The 18,711-nt window shown below is 42.0% G+C and overlaps 1 long non-coding RNA gene across 1 annotated transcript in view; it reads right to left on the bottom strand.

Annotated features, from left to right (window-relative positions):
* Window positions 1-11,244, bottom strand: part of LOC311229352 — a 49,144-nt gene extending 37,900 nt beyond the window's left edge. The window contains exon 1 of the long non-coding RNA XR_014619750.1: window positions 11,107-11,244. This is a non-coding gene — a long non-coding RNA (uncharacterized lncRNA). The remainder of the gene's footprint in view (window positions 1-11,106) is intronic.
* Window positions 11,245-18,711: the final 7,467 nt, after the last annotated feature.

The following is an 18,711-nucleotide window of genomic DNA, read 5'->3' as shown; positions in this document are numbered from 1 at the left end:
AGTAATGATGACTAATGATGACCATAACTCATTCACGTGAACATTTATTTGTTTAAGAACATGAGAAAAGCTAGGCTAATTGACTAAAGATGTCTTAGTCATACAAAACCATAAATGCCTGACCAACAATTACTAAGTTGGCAAAGAGAGAGCAGTCCTATTGCACGCTCTTGGTAAGCAGCACACCAAGGGGAGACAATGGAAAACAACCTAGGGCAGCTTGATTATGGCAAAAATCATAATCACGATTATTTTGATTGATATTGAAATCACAATTATTAAACACAAACGATTACTCATTGATTTGAGAACGTCATATGATGACGACGGATTTAGTTTTACCTTTCTTCTCGACCAAAGGCTGTCTTTCTGTCACCTTCTACAAGTTACCAAAGGCTGTCTTTCTGTCATCTTCTACAAGTTACCAAAGACTGCCTTTCTGTCATCTTCTACAAGTTACCAAAGACTGCCTTTCTGTCATCTTCTACAAGTTACCAAAGACTGCCTTTCTGTCATCTTCTACAAGTTACCAAAGGCTGTCTTTCTGTCATCTTCTACAAGTTACCAAAGACTGCCTTTCTGTCATCTTCTACAAGTTACCAAAGACTGCCTTTCTGTCATCTTCTACAAGTTACCAAAGGCTGTCTTTCTGTCATCTTCTACAAGTTACCAAAGACTGCCTTTCTGTCATCTTCTACAAGTTACCAAAGACTTTCTGTCATCTTCTACAAGTTACCAAAGACTTTCTGTCATCTTCTACAAGTTACCAAAGACTGCCTTTCTGTCATCTTCTACAAGTTACCAAAGACTTTCTGTCATCTTCTACAAGTTACCAAAGGCTGCCTTTCTGTCATCTTCTACAAGTTACCAAAGACTGCCTTTCTGTCATCTTCTACAAGTTACCAAAGACTGAAACTACTGTTTGGGCTTGAGGGGGGAGGGGTGGAGCGCACCACTGTGGAGGAAGGGTGCGCTGCATTTACAATACAAGACCAAATGAGAGCAACGCGGCATGTGGAACAATAATCGTTTTATCTCTCGTTTTCATGATCGTGGGAAGGCAAAATCATAATTGAAATTGAAACTAAATTAATCACCTACACACCACATCAAGTAAATTATAATTTAGAAATATGTGAATATGTGATCCACTGACCTCTAAGGTATGATCACATACGTAGGGGTAAAGGGTGCAAGTAGCCTAAATGCTGGACAAGAACGTGCATGTGTGTGAGAATGATCCTAATTTTGATCATTGTTTAATTGAAATGAGCCTAAATTAATCAAGTATCTTAGTTCTTATACTACTCTATTACGTAGTTGCAATGGGGCCTTGGTTAGAATGAGACCTTAGTTTAAGACAATGGAGGTGGATGTCTGTCTTGTACTAAACTTGACAAATACGTTCTGAGTCATTTGGCCTCAGGATGGCAAACAGAAAAGGCAAACTACTCCTCAACGAGCTGATTGTTATCTCTGCCAGGAAGCCTGGAGGGGACTTTGCGTTTGGTTGCATGTGTGCGTGTTTGTGTCCGTCTGTCCACAGTTAATCTCAGACTAAAGTGCAGGGCTAAATAAACTGCAGGGCTAAATAAACTATAGGGCTAAATAAACTGCAGGGCTAAATAAACTGCAGGGCTAAATAAACTGCAGGGCTAAATAAACTGCAGGGCTAAATAAACTACAGGGGCTAAATAAACTGCAGGGCTAAATAAACTACAGGGGCTAAATAAACTACAGGGGCTAAATAAACTGCAGGGCTAAATAAACTACAGGGGCTAAATAAACTACAGGGGCTAAATAAACTGCAGGGTGTTTTGGATGAAACGCCAACAACAGGTCAAGGACCTGAATTCTCAATTGTTTTTCAAATCTGTCAATGCAAAGTATTTTAATTGAATTAATTTCTGTCATTGTTGATATACCTATGCATTAAAAACATTCTTTCGCATCTCTTAGTTACATCAATATTGGACTATAAGCCGCAGGTTTTTACCCACGCTTTGAACCTCGCGGATTATACAATGACGCGGCTAATTTATGGATTTTTATTTAATATAATTTAAATGATAAATTAAATATATAATTACTTATAAATATAATTTTCTTTAATATAATAATCTACCATATTTTGCTTTCACAAGCTTCATGCCGCCAAAAAACTGAGCATGTCACATAATGTGACATATTTATTTTTGTTACGAGCCGTGTTTCGTTAAAGCCTGTGTAAAGTTAATTTGTTTCAATGTACCGGTAGGCACCTGCGGCTTATAGACATGTGCGGCTTATTTATGTACAAAATTAAATTAAATAAATTATTCAGTGGTTGCGGCTTATATGCAGGTGCGCTTAATAGTCCGGAAAAAGACTGATTACAAAAAAAAATTGATAAAAGCGATCTATGCATGAAGATTTTCTTTCCCCCCCCCCACTGTATCTCTTAGTTACAACAACATTGTGTAAGCTAAGCAGAGATGTGATTATAGGTGAAGTATTTCCAATGTTCACAGTTTGCTGGAACAAGACGTCTGCTCCGAGTCTGTCCAGAAATCACATCCCTCTCAGATCTCTACAGTGAGACTGATGATGACTTAACGTTAGCAGAGATCACATCCCTCTCAGAGCTCTACAGTGAGACTGATGATGACTTCACGTTAGCAGAGATCACATCCCTCTCAGAGCTCTACAGTGAGACTGATGATGACTTCACGTTAGCAGAGATCACATCCCTCTCAGAGCTCTACAGTGAGACTGATGATGACTTCACGTTAGCAGAGATCACATCCCTCTCAGAGCTCTACAGTGAGACTGATGATGACTTCACGTTAGCAGAGATCACATCCCTCTCAGAGCTCTACAGTGAGACTGATGATGACTTCACGTTAGCAGAGATCACATCCCTCTCAGAGCTCTACAGTGAGACTGATGATGACTTCACGTTAGCAGAGATCACATCCCTCTCAGAGCTCTACAGTGAGACTGATGATGACTTAACGTTAGCAGAGATCACATCCCTCTCAGAGCTCTACAGTGAGACTGATGATGACTTCACGTTAGCAGAGATCACATCCCTCTCAGAGCTCTACAGTGAGACTGATGACTTAACGTTAGCAGAAATCACATAATTGTGGCTGCATTTATATATATATATATATATATATATATATATATATATATATACACAGCGCTTTTATCCAAAGCCCTTTACAATTTGGTCTGTTTATTTAACCGTGATCAGTAGTATAGTAAACTTATATAGCATATAGTAAACGTATGTATACTTAATTTATATATAGTATACAGAGTTATAGTATAGAGAGACACTAGGGTGCCTGACTGAGACCGTTTTTTTATCTCTCATTCTGGCCTCAGCTTGCATTTCTGATAGCAGGCAGGCATTTTCAAAGGCAGGCATTTGCCAGTTCACCTCCTGACGCAAACCAAAGTAGGCCAATATGAGAAACACACAAAGATGTATGTAGCTCATGCTGCCTGGCAGAGTTTTGCTGAGCAAGATATTCCTTTATTGATCCCCCTTCATGCAGCATAGCAGCATGGGGGAGGGGAGGTACAGGTATGGGCAGGGTAATAGTAGAAGATGTAAATATAGGCAATAACATTATAGTACAGTAGAAATGTCTAAATAAGCAGTGTAAACATTATAATTAACTTTGAATAAGCATATGAGCAAGTAGGCCGTGTAATCAAAGGTGCAGATGAGGGTATGCATGTCCTATCCAGTGTTTCCCCTAGGATTTTTTTCAGGGGGGGGGGGGGGGGGGGTGGTAGGCCCCCAAAACGACTAGTGTTTTCGCGGGGCGCATGTGTCACGTATACGTGGCGTCAACAGTGTCGTCATAGACGCTTGCAGTAAGGCGTTTGTTAGTATCGGTGCATTTCTCTAGACTGAGCTGAAATGAAACGATTGCACATAAACTAGGTAAATAAATATTAACAGGGTGATTGATTGAATGAACATTTTATTAACAGATTGCAGAATGGGTACAATACAGTACGGCTCAATACACACAATTGTTAACACTTTCAGTGCCAGCAGGGGGCGCACGATTTAGTGCTTGAATGCCCACCATCCACTTCAATGTTAGCGTTAATAACGCCTAATCTATGTTTTAAATTATGGCTATGTGTCTAATCTGCCCGTCGCTTATCAATGACTCGTTTTCCAGTCAACATTGTCGAAGCGGATTGTTTTTTTATCAGTTCATTTTCGTTTTATAGCATTTTGAAAAGCCCTCGTTTTCAAGGAAAATATAAATATTCCATGATAATCGCCCTTTTCTGGAATATTCTAGAATACATAAAACGTTGTCATTTTTCGGTCTATTTATGAATCGTTTTCAAATAAACGCTAGATTATCGATAGTATATGTGTACGTATGCACGCTATATAGGCGATCTGAAAAATCGATTCTCTGATTTCCTCAAAGCGATCGCGCACAAACAGCCACATCACACATAGGGCAAACGCTGAGATCTCAGCGAATACAACTCTGATTATCCCAAGACTTGTAAAATAGATTCCTTACCTCAGATCAGATGTTCTCCAAAAAGATCATTCCAATTCCTGATCGCCATTCCAAAAATCGATCGCTTTTATTGATCCAACGCTACATACTGTACGTATTCCACGCTGTTCTGAGGCTCCACAATGAATCCGATCGGCTCGGGTTACATGCCTGAGAAGTAAAATGTGGATTCCGGATTTTTCTTTTCTCATCCATTTTCATTGAGTCCATTCCAAAAGGGTGCATTACCATCTGGGAGACGATAGGGGGCGGTTTTTCAGAATTCAGATCGCCAATAAAAAAATAAAACGCTAATTGTCGTGGTGGGCATTCAGGCATTGGGCTGATAACACGTGTTATCACGTGGTGGGCACTGAAAGTGTTAAGGGGATACAGACCAGAGAAAGACTTTTGTCTTGTTTACATCAGGGTCCCCCATTTTCAATTCATAATTGTAAGTAAGGGTGCAATTAGCACCGTGCAATCCAATCTTTGTGGATCTAGCCCTGAGACTTGTTACGCGCGATGCTAGTCAGTCTCGTTGTTTCGGAATGGATTTGGTTTTTCTGCGTCTCCGTAGACCGTGCCGCACACCCGTTTTAATGTCTTAGTGATAGGGATGCTCGATATTGGCTTTTTTACCGATACCGATATACCGATATTGTCCAACTCTTAATTTCCGATACCGATATCAACCGATACCAAAAAACGGAATCATTTCAGGTAATTAACATTACTTATTACATGGCGTTTTAACATTCGCCAAAATGCTTGATTGTGATTGTTGCGCCTAGCAGCGGTCAATTATTTCTCGGCTGTGCAGCGCCTGTCCGAGGCAGGTCTCGACAGTACACATGCATTTGATCTCGTCTTGTCGATGGTGTAAAATGAATTATATTGTTGGTAAGTTAGCCCTGTAATAAGCGGGATAATGTATACGTTAACACTAGGGCTGAACCCTATTAATCGATTAGTCGACTAATCGGTCGAAAGGGGCCGTAGTCGACTGGCCAACCTTTTTTTATCGTTTTTTTCAAAAGAAAAGAGGCCTAGAAGCGTGGCTAACGCTAATGGCACGCATACCAGAGGCTAACTGCCTACGAAAACAGGCACAGAGGCACTGAAAGAGGATTTCACCCATCTAATGGACACACTAGACTAGGGATGTCCCGATCGCCTTTTTTTGCTTCCGATCCGATCCCGAGCATGTGATTTTAAATATCTATCGATCCGATCGTTTCCGATCCGATCTTTCACATTAGTAATCAATTTTGACGCATTTGTCAGAAACTGGTGGAGCGAGACAAGCCCACCTGTTGCCTATATCCGGGGCGCGAGCGCGGAGGCGTTTGTTATTACATTCACCCTGAGAAATGTGCTTCTGCTTCATATGAGAAATATTAAAAGTTTCAATATATGTTTGCACATTAGTATACATTCAGTGTTCGACTTACGTAATGGTCCATTCTGGTCTGAAACGCCGACGAATCCGACGATCATCCTCAGTCACGTAACGTTATCCTCCAAAAGTTAGTCTGAAAACTTCGCCTCCAGCCGGCTGTCCTCCTTGCAAACATTGCAACTGGCTTGACTTTCTATTTTTAAATGCTTAGTTCCAAACCTCTGACATTAAGTCTAGCTGCTCAAGTCAGTGGATATTAACCGTGTTTCGGGAGCGACGTGTTGTTGTTGTTGTGGTCGAGCCGCGTGTAGCGTCTAAATTAAAGGGGTGTTTGTTGCAACGGTGAAAATTAAAGGGGAATGTGTTTGTTGTGGAAAATTATTCTGCTCTGTGTGACAATAAATACATTAATGATGATATATTATATGTAATTTAAAACCAAAACTAAGGCCTCCGTATGAGTTTAAGACGTGGACATGGTCATGTTTGTTGAATAAAAATTCTTTTTTTGACTGCCGATTTTTATTATTATTTTTTCCCGATCCCCGATACTCTGAAAAGCACGTGATCGACGCCGATTCCGATCACGTGATCGGATCGGGACATCCCTACACTAGACTAGACAAATATCAAGATGTATCCATCAGTGGACCAATTGCATGCTTTTGCAGAGGACAAGAAGCCTTCAGTCGACTCCTTCAGACATAAAGCACCCCCCACAGCCCAAATGGAATGATACAAAAAAAATTAAAAATTAAAAAAATTAAAAATCGACCAACTAACTAACGGCAAATTTTGGCCAATCCTAGTCGACCATCCAAATCCTTAGTCGGGGACAGCCCTAGTTGACACTGAGATTCAAACCTAAATAGACTCAGCTTTACCATATGCACAGCTGCATTGCATCAGGTGTAATCAAGCCCATTGTGATATTTCCTCCAACACCAGAGGAGCAACAGAACAACCGCGTCTGCATTTGATCTCGTCTTGTCGATGGTGTAAAATGAATTACGTATATTGTTAGTAAGTTAGCCCTGTAATAAGCGGGATAATGTATAGCTCGGCTGCGCCTCGGTGTTCCAGAACGCAGTGTCGGTCAACATTATGCATACTTTTGACAATAAATAAAATCAGAATTTGTTCCTACTTGCTTGCCTGGGTAAATAAAGGTTATAGAAATGAAAAAAAAAATAAAAAGGTTTTTATTTTAATTTTAAACAGTTACCGATATTTTCCGATATCACATTTTAATGCCAATATCGGCCGATAATATCGGTAGGCCAATAATATCGGACATCCCTACTTAGTGAAGATTGATTTATATGAAAACCGATTTATGTATAATTTAGCTAGCTCGCCAACGTTACTGTGATTAAAGCAAACTTGAATAACATTTTTATTTTTAATATATATATATATTTCTTTGAATATTGTTTTTTTATTATAATTTTTTCTGGAGGGGCGGGCCGCCCCGCCAATGCAATGGTAGGGGAAACACTGCTATCAGTTATATTATACATTACAATAAATATGGTCAATAACACTTAGAATCTGAATATATACTATGAGTAAGTAAAGTATACACAGGTGCAGTATACATAAAAGGTACCAGTACCCAATCAAAATAAAAAAACATTATTTCCTACTCCACCTTGGCCGCTCACTTGATTCTCATTAGGTTTCTCATGTGGCCTCTATAGGACGACGGTCGACCCTTTTCAGATGTTGTGTAAAGGAAGTGAGTACAGTAGGCCAAACCTACCAACCACCAGGGATGACTGTTGCACTATTCCAAATGACGTAGGTGTTGGGGGAGGCGTGTAGCTGAGGGTTTTGTTTGTGTCAACGGCACCTTAAGTGACTTACACACACCACACAAGCACACGTATTACTTTACACACACAGCTGCTATTTATTTACAATGTAGAATTATTATTACTTAAATGTTTTATTTATCCACCGTCTTTGACCTTGTATTGTGTAGTTTGTAATTTGTATAGATTGTTGTATATTGTTGTCTACAAATCTACTATGGTTGAGAAAAACAAGCAAGCTGATTGTATGTATTTAAAAAAGCTGTGATTAGAAAAAAGCCGACAGATTAAGTATTTTTTTTTTCTCCTATGGTTTCCTTATGTATTTGACCAATATAAAATACAATTGCAATTATGATTATTTGTTTCACAGAAGCCCTTCAGGCTAACATTACATTACAACTGCCCTTCTCTTTTTGGTAGTTCAGTGTTAAGCCATTAACCAAATGTCTTTTTAGAGAATATCCAAATATCGATATACGCCTTCAAATCCCCACCAACACTAAATTGGACCGGGGACCTCAAAAGATGATGTTGAGGATCGGGGAGTGTTTTGTGGATATACTGTCAAAATTAAAAGGTCACTTTTAAGGAAAGAACTGTTGTGGTTCTTGTATAGTATAGTTTAGAAATAGCAAGTATAGCATAAGGATATAGAGTAAAAACTGTATATTGTACAGTAGTGTACATAGTAGGGCTGTACCGAATGCTTCGAAGCTTCGATCATAATGTTGACATTCGAATTCTAAATCAAAATTCGAATTTTTTATTTTTAATAAAAAAAAAGTGTAATAATCTTTTTTTTTGTCTATTCAATCTGTTTAAACCAATGGGGGTTTTCTTCACAGTTGCAGTTAAAGATTAGGCTACACTAATATTATAATATTATACTATAAGACGTCACGATCACTTTCATACCAACCGTGCCCTTATTGGATTATTTATGTTGACGAAACTGATGAGTTATATTCATTAAAGAAAGTTGATTTAATAAAAGAAAGTTGATTTAATAAAAGAAAAAGACAAATTTAATCAGATTAATCACTTTATTCAAATTGAGGATTCAGTAAAAAAGAATATATATATAAAAAAAAAAAAATAGACATTCGAAGCTTCGTTCGAATACTTCAATCGAAGCTTCGAATGTTAAAAAATTACATTCGGTACAGCCCTAGTACATAGGACCCAGTGCCTTAATTTGTAGCCAACATTGTATTGCATTTATCTCAGGACTTTAACATGTCTATATTATCATGTCTATTTTATGTCTATTTTATTATCTTCTACTTATTTTATTTACTATTGTATTATTGCACAATCTAAGCCGGCATGGCCACCTGCATTTCACTGTATGCCCTGGTATGTATGTGACAAATAAACCTCTTGAATCTTGAATCATCCACCATAGGCTAGTTTCATTGGTGGATTGAAGCATTGGAAGTGTGTGTATGTGTGACATTTAGAACGCCCGCTGCCTATAATAAATAGTCTGAGTGACAGTATGGTACTAAACTGATTCAGGGACAGTTCCGGTGCAGTAGATAAGAAAAGTCTGGATTCATAGCTTGACTGTTTTTCTTCCATTGATTAGATTAGATTCTAAATCTATTTTATTTACAGTACAACGAGAAGATGTTTTGGCATCCAACCAGAGTGCAAATGTAGCAGTACAAGTACAACAGCGATATATACAATGTACAAACTGGGTACAAAATATACAAATTAGTACTACTGAGTGTAGTGCTAATCAGATGTATTGTATGCACAGAGTTGTAGTATAATGTGTACAGTGTGTACAGACAGTATAGTAGTCATACTGGCCACTGGCCAGCAGCGTGAGTAGTAAGAGTGATATGTACAGATATAGATATAGTAGATATATTTGGAGACGAGTACAGCTGTAGTTTGGGATTCAATGACGATTGTGAAAAACAATTTGCCTATTGTAAAGCCATGGTGTGCATTCGTGTACCATTGGGCTATATTTAGCGGCCTAAGCGAATAAAGGACAGTACTGAAAAGGATGAATGAATGGGAATTCAGTGAGCCTCTGTTGGTTGCTGTTACACGCATGCTTCCTTATGGTAATCTTGCCCTGTTCTCTTTCAGCCGCCCAGGAGGAAAACAAGAGCAGATAGAGGCAGAGATCAATAAAAGACTATTACAGCTACCATTAGAGCTACCACTTCACCATGAACACAGCCTGCTGGGATAGCATTTCAGACCAGGAAGGAAGGAGGGAGAGAGAGAGAGATAAGGTGCAAAGAGGAACAGATGGAGATGGGGTGTGACTGTGCGTGCGTGTGTGTGTGTGTGTGTGTGTGTGTGTGTGTGTGTGTGTGCGTGTGTGTAAGCGACAGGAGAGGGTGATGGTGTGCAGTTTCAAAATAGCTAGGTCTAGTGTGTCCGATCCATTGTCGGACACCGCAGAGAGGAGAGCCATGTTAAATGAAAGGATGTAGTAAAACAATATCCGTCGGTATCGATCTTGATGTCCAATGCGTTGCAGACAGGTCAGTGTTTGTTCGCCCCAAGAATCAGCCATGCAACATGCAATGCTGTTATGTTTTGATTCGTTATGTTACAATCCATCTATCATGAATTAAAAATGGGGGACCCTGGTGTAAACAAGACGAAAGTCTTTCTCTGGTCTGCATTCCCTTAACAATTGTGTGTATTGAGCTGTACTGTATTGTACCCATTTTGCAATCTGTTTAAGACATTTCAACCAATCAATCAATCCAGCTGCTGGCTATTGGCTACTGGGCTGTGTGTATGGTGGTATACTACTACTACTACTACCAGATGACTACATTCGAGTCTCCAAACAAACAGCTGTTATGTTCCCTAGAGTACAGCTGAGCTTGGCCCACAACCTTGACTTCCTGATACAGAGGCCCAGGTGATTTGCATCTCTACCTACGATACCGTCAACAGAAAGTCACTGCATGAATGATCATGCTGCTTGTGCTCTACCCTGTTACTCTATTATTATAGCCCTTGGCTGTCAGAAGTAGATCCAACTTTGTTGTTGCCATTATTTTCAACATGTTTGCTCCTCCAACTCTTGACCATTTAGGAAGCAAAGCAGGCAGTCGATGTTTATGACAGTAAGTAACAATTATCTTACTCGTACAAATGAAACGTGACACCTCAGTAGCAAACACGACAACGTTAACTACTAATTACTAAGCATCATCACCAAAGTGGTAAACACATCCTGACCTGGTGAATTAGCCACAAGCTAACCGTATAGCTCTCTAGCCCTGTTGTCAACACAGCAGTCACCAGGTAGGCTACAGCTAACCTAGCTAGCATTGGCTAGCAAGCAACACAGTTTAATTTAAACAAGCCTCACACGTACCGTATGTCTCAGACATGTCGGCCCTCGCTGTGGGAAGGACTCAGTCGGGTTTTTCTGTTTTGTTGTTGTGTGGTGTACGTGAGCTTTACTGAATGTTATTGTTGGTACTAGTTTGTTCTGACACCTCTCTCTGGTTTACCTCCGCTACACGACTCCCTTCCTTTTCTTTTTGCTCTAGAAAGCGGCGTCAACAAACGTGATGACGTCAGTAGTACGTACGGATGACGCGCTATGTGGGAACTCCCACCAGTCAGTCATGAGGGTGCTTCTTTCTCTCCCCGTCTAATAAAATCAATCTGGGCTGGTTTTAAATTTCAACAAATGTACCCGTATAGATTATTTAAAAGGCTCACTTTCAACGCGATACTCCTCCAGTCCGCATTAAAGTTACAGTGAGATAAAATATCACTAACGTGACGACGGCAACACGGTTACAGAATATAGTTGCAATTGCGACAGCTGGCCACTAGATGGCAGGCGGACACCACCAGGCCTTTGAGGGTTCCCCTCTCTCCACTGAAAGTTGGTCGGCCTACAATGATGTGATGATGTGATGTGATGATGTCATTTTTTAGGTTTGAATAAATGAACAAGTTATCAGTAGAGGGACCTGGGTTTGCTTAAATTTTTTGTGTTTCAGATATATTGTTGCCCCGGTCTTTTTGTGTCCAATACAATATAAAATGAAGTGTCATGCCCTTTTTTTTTTTTTTTTTTTTTTAAGAGAGAGCGTGGAGGGTCTTGCATGGCAGGACTATTTTCCTTTGAAAAGAGCTGAACAAAGCTGTCTCTTTTGAGGTTTTCGATGAGGAATGTCTGTCTCCCCACATATCATCATTCATCACCTTTCCATACCGACCCACACACACACTTACACAGACACACACACACACACTTACACAGACACACACACACACTTACACATACACAGACACACACACACACACACACACACTTACACATACACACACACACACTTACACGTACACACACACACACACTTACACACACCCACACTTACACACACACACTTACACACACACACTTACACACACACACACTTACACACACACATGCACACACACACATATACACACGTACACACACACTCACTTACAAACACATACACATTCATACACATACACACACACATTATACACACTTACACATACACACACATTATCCACATACACACACATTATCCACATACACACACTTACACACACACACTTACACATACACACTTACACACACACTCACATACACACACACACTCACTTACACACACATACACACACATACAGATTCATAGTTACAGACACACATTGTACACACGTACACACACACTTCGACACACGCGCACAACCCACGACATGGAGTGGAGGGCTGCCCCAGGGCCAACAGGTGATAAATTACAGAGCCTCTCGTCTGCCACTATCTCTCCTGGTCCCTCCCTACCTTTGTTCTGCTCTGGCTGCTCCCTCTTGCTCCCCTCCCGCCCCCCCCCCCCCTCCCCCCCCCCCCGCCCCCGCCCCCGCTCCCCTCCTGTTAAAAGCTCTTTTCACTGAGATCTAAGCCTCGTCGTGGGGGGCGCGGATGTTTTCTCAAGGTGGGCTGGAGAGGACTCACAGGTGAGAGGAGGCAGGAAGAGGAGAGGCCGCTCTTTCTTCCTCTGCTCACCTTTCATGGATCTCTCTCTCTCCCTCTCTCTCCCTCTCTCTCTCTCTCTCTCTCTCCTCCTCTCTCTCCCTCTCTCTCTCTCTCTCTCCCTCTCTCTCTCCCTCTCTCTCTCTCTCTCTCCACACTCACAGGTGTCTCTCTTTCTTGTCTGTCTTGCCTTTCTTCTTGTCCAGTGTGTGTCTTGTCATCGGCGGAAGCCGATTTTTGTTTGGTGTGGATGGTGGGGGCTGTGCAAAGACGAGTGTGTGTGTGTGTGTGTGTGTGTGTGTGTGTGTGTGTGTGTGTGTGTGTGTGTGTGTGTGTGTGTGTGTGTGTGTGTGTGTGTGTGTGTGTATGTGTGTGTGTATATGTATGTGTGTGTGTATGTGTGTGTGTGTGTGTATGTGTGTGTGTATGTATGTGTGTGTGTGTGTGTGTGTGTGTGTGTGTGTGTGTGTGTGTGTGTGTTTGAGAAAGAGGGTATTGGCTTGGCGGTTTTTGACCTTGGACCATATTATGAGGGAGGGGAGGGAGAGGCCCCACTGTGGACTCATGTGCACTTTAGAGACACGAGGAGGAAAATGAATTATGTGTGTGTATGTGGGGCGGGGGGGGGGGTGAGAGGGGGTGGGAGAGGGTGGGAGAGGGTGAGAGTGGGTGAGAGGGGGTGAGAGGGGGTGGGAGAGGGTGAGAGTGGGTGGGAGAGGGTGAGAGTGGGTGGAAGGGGGTGAGAGGGGGTGGGAAAGGGTGAGAGTGGGTGGGAGGGGGTGAGAGAGGGTGGGAGAGGGTGAGAGTGGGTGGGAGGGGGTGAGGGGGGGCGAGAGGGTGGGAGGGGGTGAGAGGGGGTGGGAGGGGGTTAGAGGGTGAGAGGGGGTGGGAGAGGGTGAGAGAGGGTGGGAGGGGGTGAGAGGGGGTGGGAGAGGGTGAGAGTGGGTGGGAGGGGGTGAGAGGGGGTGAGAGTGGGTGGGAGAGGGTGAGAGAGGGTGAGAGGGGGTGAGAGGGGGTGGGAGAGGGTGAGAGTGGGTGGGAGGGGGTGAGAGGGGGTGAGAGGGGGTGGGAGGGGGTGAGAGGGGGTGGGAGAGGGGCTCCACGCGTAGCGAGACACGGAAACCGTCCGCTTTCATGTCCAGATCCAGACGCTGTCTAACCGCACCAGGCAACACAGCAGACACAGTCATGTGTGATTTCACGGGGGAAGCCCCCCCAAACACCCCCCCCCCCTCCTCCCAGCCTGTAGACAATCACTCAGCTTCATAGGAACCATGGTGTTTATACACTAACAAACAATGAGTCATTTTTCCACCGAACAATTACAGTGAATCACAGGTGAGCTCTGAGCTGGTGTGTTTGGTGGAGATGGTGGTAAACAGAGAGGTGTATATTTCATTGTTAGTCACTGGGCCACGAGATGAAGGGATTCCTGAGGAACCTGCTGTTTTATGCACCGACACAAAGGACTGTGACACGCAGTGCAATACACACAGTTAGTTTATACACATAGTTCATACAATACACGCAGTGCAATACTTCATATAATACACGCAGTGCAATACACACAGTTTATACACATGGTTCATACGATACACGCAGTGCAATACTTCATATACTACACACAGTGCAATACACATAGTTCATACACATTGTTTATACACATAGTGCAATACACACAGTTCATACACATAGTTCAAACAATACACACAGTTCATACACATAGTTCATACACATAGTTCAAACAATACACACAGTTCATACACATAGTTCATATAATAAACATAGCTCATATAATACACATAGTTCATACACATAGTTCATACAATACACATAGTTCATACACATTGTTCATACAATACACATAGTTCATATAATACACATCGTTTATACAATACACACAGATTGCGGCACAGTGGTGTAGGGGTTAACACTGTCGCCTCACAGCTAGAAAGTCCAGGGTTTGATTCCCGCTTGGGGACCAGGTTTCCGCGTTGCCAGGTACCCAGGTGGGGTATCTCCCAGGCCTTTCTGTGTGGAGTTTGCATGTTCTCCACCCCGTGTGCTCGCAAGGGTTTCCCCTCCTGATAAGATAAACCCAATGGAAAAACATGCACAACAGATCGCTAACACTGTCGCGTCCCTTACGAAGACGGACAGGAGCACTTGGATTGGTCCCCGGGGCGCGGCCCCACGCTGCAGCCCTTGTCTGCTCCCAGCTGCCCTTGGGGGGGGGGGGGAGGACGACGGGATGGGAAGCGCAGAGAACATTTAGTCAGCGACTCAGTGCATGTGTATGTGTGTGTGTGTGTGACAAATAAAGACTTCTACTAGTTCATACACATAGTTCATATAATACACATAGTTCATACACATTGTTCATACAATTATTAACATAGTATATAACATATAAAGCACATTTACAAGTTGTAAATACGTGTTTAATGAGCTGAATGAGGTGGAATAGTTCTATAGAAACGTGTTGCTTCTACCTACAGAGCAAAAAAAATAAAGATTCCATTGTAATTTCAGCTTAATCTTGTACTTGAGTCTTAAACTCTTATTTTCGTAAAACAAGTGACAAATCCTGCCAAATTCGAGGTGAGATAATTCCACTTGTTCCTGTACAAAGGAGCTTGTTTCCAAAGATTTGCTGACGAGCACAATCATCTCGACGCGCAGCGAGTGGGCCTGCCTAATCGCAAGATGCTGCCACTCCTTTCAATTGTTTTCTGAAAGTAAGATCTTAAGACTCCATGGGCTTAAAATGTTTGTTAAGATGTTTTTTCCTGTTCTATTCTGCCACAGTGTACTCTATACCCAAACAGCTTTGAATCACCGGTTGTATTTACACTCAAAGAAGGATCTATACGCCCGTATAGGAGACGCTTGTTCAAGTGTGAGGGATACAGACTGCAGCTTTAGGAGTGAGAGAGGAGAGAGAGGAGAGGAGAGGAGAGAGAGGAGAGAGAGGAGAGAGAGGAGAGGAGAGGAGAGGAGAGGAGAGAGAGGAGAGAGAGGAGAGAGAGGAGAGGAGAGGAGAGGAGAGGAGAGGAGAGGAGAGGAGAGGAGAGGAGAGGAGAGGAGAGGAGAGGAGAGGAGAGGAGAGGAGAGGAGAGGAGAGGAGAGGAGAGGAAAGTAGAGGAGAGGGGAGGAGTGGGGAGGAGATGAGAGGAGAGTGGGAGAGGAGAGGAGAGGAGAGGAGAGGAGAGGAGAGAGAGGAGAAGAGAGGAGAGGAGAGGAGAGGAGAGGAGAGGAGAGGGAGAGGGAGTGGGAGAGGAGAGGAGAGGAGAGGAGAGGAGAGGAGAGGAGAGGAGAGGAGAGGAGAGGAGAGTGGGAGAGGAGAGGAGAGAGAGGAGAGGAGAGGGGAGGAGAGGAGAGGGAGGAGAGAGAGGAGAGGAGAGGAGAGGAGAGGAGAGGAGAGGAGAGGAGAGGAGAGGAGAGGAAAGTAGAGGAGAGGGGAGGAGTGGGGAGGAGAGGAGAGGAGAGTGGGAGAGGAGAGGAGAGGAGAGGAGAGGAGAGGAGAGGAGAGGAGAGGAGAGGAGAGGAGAGGAGAGGAGAGGAGAGGAGAGGAGAGGAGAGGAGAGGAGAGGAGAGGAGAGGAGAGGAGAGGAGAGGAAAGGAAAGGAAAGGAAAGGAGAGGAGTGGGAGAGGAGTGAGAACAGAGCAGCTCTGATCTGGACTGAGGGGGTGTATTTGTGTGCTGCTACTGTACACAGCAGGGCCTGTGTCACTCGGTTTGTTTGTCTGCCAAAGCCTTCAGTCCCCAGTAGTAGTAGTGTGTGTGTGTGTGTGTGTGTGTGTGTGTGTGTGTGTGTGTGTGTGTGTGTGTGTGTGTGTGTGTGTGTGTGTGTGTGTGTGTGTGTGTGTGTGTGTGTGTGTGTGTGTGTGTGTGTGTGTGTGTGTGTGTGTGTGTGTGTGTGTGTGTGTGTGTGTGTGTGTGTGTGTGTGTGTGTGTGTGTGTGTGGTGTGTGTGTGTGTGTGTGTGTGTGTGTGTGTGTGTGCGTGTGTGTTTGTGTGTCTTTCCACAACAATGGTACGCTAACAAAGAGAGACCAGAGTTTGAAACAGAGGAGAAATGTGTGACAAGACTAGAAGAGCATGTTTTAAGAGGCAGATCTTTTGTTCCCCAGGCCATCAGGATGCTTAATGACTCTACGCAACATTAAACCATACATTATACATGCATTGCACACACTCACTTTAAACACTCACCTTTAACATTCACTTTGAACACTTTTTTTGTTTTTCATATTTAATCTATTTAATCTATTAATTACTAAAAGATTTGCACTACATCTCTACCTCATTTTTAGCATTTTTGCATTTTGTACATTTTAGTTTTGTATATTGTATATTTTGTATAGTGTTTGGTCTTTGTTCTTTTACTGTTTTACTGCATGAAGCACAATCTCAGGAGGCTCATACAGAACCAAGCATTTCACTATAATGTACATGTACCTTATATGTGACAAATAAAACAACCTTACCTTATCTTATGTTATCTTATCTTATCTTACCTTATCTTATCTTACCTTACTTTACCTTACCTTACCTTACCTTACGCTATATTATCTTATCTTACCATACCGTATATTATCTTATCTTGTCTTATCTTACCTTATCTTATCTTATCTTAGCTTATCTTATCTTATCTTATCTAACCTAATTTACCTTATATGATCTTATCTTATCTTACCTTAACTTACCTTACCTTACCCTACCTTGCCTTCCCTTACCCTACCTTACCTTATATTATCTTATCTTATCTTACCATACCTTACCTTATATTATCATACCATACAGTACCATACCATACCTTATGTTTTCTTATGTTATCTTACCTTATGTTACTTTACCTTACTTTATCTTATTTTATATTATCTTATCTTACTTCATCAATACACCATCCTCCTTGTGATCTTACTGTAGCTAGTATGAATGAACGCCCCGCCCCCGGCACCTGTTCACTGTTTATTCACTCTCTCCATGTTGTGTCTTTACTCCTGTGAGTCAAGGTCGCCTGCTGACTCCAGGTGGATTCCTGTATAATCTAAGGCTCGCCTCTATACTCCAGTGAGACACAGGGCTTTTCACACAGAACAGTGGTTTGTATTGTCCATCTTCTATAAGCTCATAATACATTTTTATAACCAGACTGGCAGACTCCTGTATTTATGATTATGGCCTATGAACATCTTATCTTATCTTACCTTACCTTACCTTATATTACCTTACCTTACCTTACCTTAATTTAATTTAACTTAACTTAACTTAACTTAACTTATCTTATCTTATCTTATCTTATCTTATCGTATCTTACCTTACCATATCTTATCTTATCCTATCTTATATTAAGATCCTTAACAAATTAAGGATTAGTGTACATAAGAGGGAGAGAACAAAAGCCCATAAGGTATTTTAGACTATTTATACTTTCCCTTTCATTCATTGTTGTGTCATGGTCACCTGCGGGTGTTGGGTGTAATGTGTCTCACACACACAGCTATGAATAGCCTATAGTATACTCACTGGACTTCCTTAGCAATACATGCAGACAATGTACAGACACACAACAACATAATCCTTTCTGTTGAAAACAGGAAAAGAAAAAGTGGATGTCTATTGTATCACTATCACACCCATGTCTAATAAATAACCCAGTCTTTATATGGTACAGTACACTGCATGTAGAGTATCATGGTAACGGCATCAGTACATTTAGAGCCTTTTGTTGAATATGGCATTTTAGCGAAGGTCAAACTCCAGAAGCATCATTCCACAATGCAGGCTGCTGTGTTCAAGAATAGAACGCAGGCTTCAGAATCTACCAAGAGAGGCCTATTGTGTTTCAGAGGGCAGGCAATAAAGACAATAGTTTTACCAATAACCACAACCACAACCACAACAACAACAACAACAACAACAACAACAACATGACTTTTCATTTAGTTCTCG

This window comes from Notolepis coatsorum (genome assembly GCF_963971535.1).
Source record: "Notolepis coatsorum genome assembly, chromosome: 1".
Classification (NCBI taxonomy): domain Eukaryota; kingdom Metazoa; phylum Chordata; class Actinopteri; order Aulopiformes; family Paralepididae; genus Notolepis; species Notolepis coatsorum.
Note: the sequence above shows the minus strand (reverse complement) of the source record. Positions and strands in the feature narration are given on the sequence as shown.